Source organism: Curcuma longa, chromosome 15 (genome assembly GCF_044706935.1).
Source record: "Curcuma longa cultivar G26 ecotype Majalengka, Jawa Barat chromosome 15, ITB_CL_G26_1.1, whole genome shotgun sequence".
NCBI lineage: Eukaryota > Viridiplantae > Streptophyta > Magnoliopsida > Zingiberales > Zingiberaceae > Curcuma > Curcuma longa.
The window spans coordinates 8872171-8878014 of NC_133875.1; positions in this window are offsets into that span (position 1 = coordinate 8872171).

Genomic DNA, 5844 nt, shown 5'->3' on the forward strand with positions numbered 1-5844 from the left:
TGTTAGTACCGATGGAATCAAAATTTCTCCACAATGGTATGATATTGTCCACTTTGGACCTAAGCCCTCATGACTTTGTTCTTGGGCTCTCCCCAAAAGGTCTCATACCAATGGAGATACTTTCCATCCTTTTAACCCCATGATCTTTTCCATGTACTTTAGATGTGGGACTATGTTTGCACCCTTGCAACCCAACAATCCCCCCTCAAACAAAGGACCACAGGCCCCTCTCAACGTCATTTTTGATGTCTGAATCCTCGACCCACCAGGACTTTTTACCTCTTGGTCCACCCGACCTACTAGGACTTCCCACCTAGTTGCAGCTAGGACTTTTTGCCCCTCAGTCCACTCGACCTACTAGGACTTTTCACCTAGTCGCAACTAGGACTTTTTGTCCCTCGGTCCACCCGACCTACTAGGACTTCTCACCTGGTGTCTGGTCCTCTTGATTCAGACACGGGAGCACCCACTTCCTTTGTTTAAGGTTCAAACAACATGGTTAGATCTGGATCATGGCTCATCCGGCGGTTAGTCCGGTGAAGAGTGATCTCGCTCTGATACCACTTGTTAGTACCGATGGAATCAAAATATCTCCACAATGGAATGATATTGTCCACTTTGGGCCTAAGCCCTCATGGTTTTGTTCTTGGGCTCTCCCCAAAAGTCCTCATACCAATGAAGATACTTTCCATCTTTTTAACCCCATGATCTTTTCCATGTACTTTAGATGTGGGACTATGTTTGCACCCTTGCAACCCAATAGCTACCACAACGTACTGTCAAAACTAGGGTCTAGCTATTCTAGTATCAGGATTTGTTGTATCTCGAAAGCTTATGAAGCAATCAGAAATCATTCCATTGTTATCGGAAAGGAGTTTCTGATTGTTTGTCCTAAATCGGCGGTCGATGGTTGACCACCGATAACTATACCGTGAATACGATTCACGATGATAGTTAGAAAGCTCCGAAATGATTGCGACACATGTTGTTGCGTAGTTCTCGGAATAAAGCTTTTCTCTCGATTTGATTGTCATCGATCATCGACTAGTACCGAAGACGATGATGCAACTCGTGGCTTCCGAAGCCGCCCAGACGAGAGCTTGGCGTGGATCACCAATAGAGGCGACATTCGGATGAAGACCGCTCGATTGATACCAACACAGCTCAAACGTCATCGGAAAGGTACGCCAAGAATTATTTAAGTTTAATTCTGCAAGTAGAATAATTGTATTCTAAAATTTTAATTTACTGCCATACCTTGTACATTGTTATTACCTGCTTATGCATGCGTGTGTTGTATGATAATAATAGTTTTAATTATCTGTATTTTCTGCTACGCACGTTTTCGAAACGTGAGAACACGCGCATTGCACCGGCACGATCCCAACAATACCTGCTTGGTTTAGGTCATGGTTTATATGTGTCAGCCCCCACTAGGCTGACTACATCACACCTAACTCAAGCTGCTTTCTTGTTCTGTAGATTCAAGTTACTTGTACATGTGTCCAAGAATGTCATACCTTGACATGTAATACTTTGGCCAAAGACCTTTAGTAACAATCCTAACAAGCAGTCGTATGGTATACGTCTCCTTTTACAAAGAGCGGTGAATTCTCTGTGGTCTATTCAAACACCTTCGAGCACTTTGACTTATATCCAATTATCCTCGGTCCACACCTCATCGGAGATATCTGCTTAAGATGTCAAAATATAAGCCTCCATAACCAAGGTGACTGAATACCGCAAGTTTAAGGAAACTTGCACTTAAGCTGCAATGAGATCTTCATTGACATATGTATAGAACCATATGAAATTTCAAGGCTGGTCACTCCAATGAACTAGTTACCTTTAACTAGTATCCACGTTTAACTCTCAACATCAAATGTCTCCAGCAGTGAGATCGGCTGCTTAGTAAACCAAGGAGTTTAATACGTGATAGTCTCGACAGAATCGATGATGTTCGTGTTCATTAATTCCTTGACTAGGGATAATTTTAATATATTCATAATTACACATGTAGAGATGCTCACTAGTTGTGATCCAATCATAAATTCTCTCATGCTATAAATCATATTGCAGATATTCAGTAAATAAGTTTAAGATCCAATCAAACGCATGGAGAATGTGCACTCAAATAGTGAATTTATATTTATCCAATAAATAGTGTAACCGTAAGGCGATTGCCTTAGGACACCTCTGAAATATAACAAAGACCTAGTTGGAAACTAGACAAACCTAGTTGGAAACTAGGTTAAGTCCAAGAGGATCAGTTAGGAGTTGAACACTTGGCAAGCAAATGAACCTAGTAAGTTAGGTAAAACAAGTATAGATTTTACATTTTTGCTTGTTGTTTTCTTATCTATTTTGTAGGAAATAACAGCCAAAAAAAGGACCCATGGTCTGGTTGATCAGAAGGTAGTCCGGTAGACTAAAAAGATTGATCGATCAGAAGGGTCTGGTCGAATAGAAGTTGACGTGATCAGGTTCAGACGAGTCATCTCAAGGATAAGTTTTGACTAAGCTTCAGGCAACTGAAGGGTGTTTCAGTTAACTCGAAGGTCAAGATTTAGCTCAAAGAGGATCAAGTTACAACCGAGTCAGTGGAGGTTCAATCAATTAGAGGAGCGTCCAGTCGATCAAAAGAGTACCGATCAAGTTTTATAAAAGTGAGGAAGCCTCTTTTGATATTAACTATAAGCAATCTCTTCATTCTTAATGCTTGAAAACGTGCTCAAGTTCTGCTCGCGTGGTCTGGGAAGCGCCAAGAGGAGTGTCGCAACACTAAGGATTTCTAACAGTTCCTCACAGGTTTTTATTTTCATACTTATACCTTATTTACATATTTATTTTTTATAATTGTGATTGTTCTCATAAATTTATAAAAGATTTCTCCGCCTTTAGAAGGTATCCGAAAAGGAGAAAGAAACTAGTGGACTCGCGGTTCAGTGCAAAAGTGGAGTAGGGACCCTGGTGCCAAACCATGTTAAATCTTGTATCTTTTTTTATGTTATTTGTTTTTATTCTATTGTGCTACTAACGACTCTGATAGAAAATAAAAGAAAGATGAGTACGCTATTCACCCCCTCTAGCAATGAATAAGATACTACACTTTGGAGCAAGTTGGTCAAGCTTCATGAAGATTCATCCTCAACACAAAATGAAGACAAACCCAAGAAGGGAGACTCATTGACTACCAACAAGAGGACTCAGAGGTTGAGACCTCAAGGATTAAGGGAGAGTATAGGCTAGTGACATCAGAACGAGAGGAACTCTCAAGATCCAAAGCCGACGAGGAGGAAGCTAGTATTACCTTGACTAGCATAGAGAACCCAACTCATGGAGGAAAATAATTTCAATTTGTAGAAATAAAGATCACATTATTTGTTTTGAGTGTAAGGGCAAAGAGTACTATGAGAGCAAGTGTTCAAAATTGAGAAAGAAGAAGACTCTAGTGGCATCCAAGGCAAAGGAAAAGCTAAAAGAAGTCGGATCCTTAGTACGAAAGGGCAAGGAGCACATAATGTGCTTCTTATTCAATCAATGAGAACATTACTGGAACCAATGTCCAAGGGGGAGGAACTTGAGTAAGGACATGGGAGGAAGATCAAGTTTATGGGGAGCTTCTAAGGTAAAATCAAAGGTATCATTTCATAATGTAATTATATTACTTCATGATAAGAAGCATGGTAGAGTTAAACATTATGATTTAAGTTCTCATTATCATGAATGTAGAAAATATGATAAACCTACGAACAATTCTAGGGTATGTCATGCTAGAACTATCGATTCTAAGGATAGGAAGATTGAGAGAAATCTAAGTAAAAGTCTTAAGAAAGGTAGACATATGTCTAGAAAGAGAAATAACCAAGTTAGAAATAAAAATTCAAGAATTAAAGATTTAGAGAAGGAAAATCAAATCTTGAGATTAAGACTTAATCAATTGGAGAAGACTCATGTAAAGATGACAAATGTGTTTAAGAGGGGCTAAGAAGGGAAAACTAGGGTTAGAAGAGTTCGGAATAAAAACCAAAGTCTAAGGATACCAACGTCAGGCTCGGCCTGGGCTTGCTCGCCAACCTCGGGACAGGCCTGGGTGACCTGGTTGGCATCGGGCTGTTAGATTTGAGAGGTGTCCTAAGGCAATCGTCTTACGGTTATACTATTTATTGGATAAATAACAATTCACTATTTGAGTGCACATTTCATATGTGTTTGATTGAATCTTAAACTCAAATACTGAATGTCCGCAATACGATTCATAGCGTAAGAGAATTTGTGATTGGATCACAACTAGTGAGCGTCTCTACATGTATAATTATGAATGTATTGGAATTATCCCTAGTCGAGGATTGATGAGTACAGACATCATCGATTCTGTCGAGACTAGCACGTTTTGAACTCCTTGGTTAGCCAAGCAGCTGATCTCACTGCTGTCAACATTAGATGTTGAGAGTCAAACGTGGATGTTGGTTAAAGGTATCCAGTTCATTGGAGTGACCTGTCTTGAGACTTCATATGGTTCTATATATATATGTCAATGAAGATCTCAATGCAGCTTAAGTGCGAGTTTCCTTTGACTTGCGGTATTCAAGTCACCTTGATCATGGAGGCTTATACTTTGACATCTTAAGTAAGCATCTCCAAGGAGGTGTAGCCCCGAGATGATTGGGTATAAGTCGAAGTGTCCGAAGGTGTTTGAATAGCCCACAGAGGATTCACCGCTCCTTGAAAAGGGAGACGTATACCTTGCGGCCGCTTGTCAGGATTGTTACTAAAAATCTTTGGCCAAAACATTACATGTTAAGAGTACAGTACTCTTGGATACGTGTACGAGTAACTTGAATCCACAGGACAAGAAAGCAGCTTGGGCTAGGTGTGACGTAGTCAGCCTAGTGGGGACCGACACATAGACCATGTCCTGAACCAAGCGGGTATAAGACGGTGAAAGGAACGAGGCACAATTTAGTGTAGCTGCTGAAGGGTTTAGAATTGTTCTGGAATCAATCGTTGATTTTTCGATCAATTGGGGATCATGATATACTACTAGGTGTCACTCATGATCGTTCCGTAATTAATGATTAATTACGGACGACCAACATAACCGGGAATCTATTGGGTCACACGCACAACAAGTTCTTCGAAAGACTTAAAACGAGTTTGAGAATTAGATTCTCAGAATGAGAGAAATAAAGTCTGGTTGAACCAGACAATGGACAAAATGATGGAACTCGTTTTATGAAGATGAAATGAACGAAATTGATTTCGTTCAAATCAGAGGTCGTTTGGTTAGTGAACTGAACGATTCAATTTTGAACCAAATTGAACCAACTTAGTTTGGTTTATGATGGAAGAGGTTTTGGCAAAATGGAAGAGATGAGAAGATTCGTCTTGTGAAGACGAATCGAACAAAACTGGTTTGGATCAAATCGGAGTTCGTTTGATTAGTGAACCAAGCGAATCAAGAAAATCGGTTTGCTACAGTAGCGGTCTAAACCAAAGCCGGTTTAATCAAAACCCTAATCTTGATTTCGGTTAACTGTAGCTGGTTCAGCCCAAACCTAGGTTTGATCCCGGTTTACAACACAGTAGTTTCTCCTTTAAAAGGAGTAGCGATTCTGTGGTCCTGTAGCGCTCCTTCGCCGCAGCAAGCAGAAGTCGGTCTCTCCATTGCGCAACCAATGGAGCTGGCCTTTCTATCGCGCGGTGCTGCTCTGTTTCGGCGTCTTCTTCCTCATCTCGAGTAGGACGCGCGGTGAAGAGCAGCTGAGAGGCCTTGCCGCCAGTTTCGTCTCCTTCTCCTCTTCTTATTTCTCTGATAGCTGGCCGCGTGAGAGAAAGGAAGCC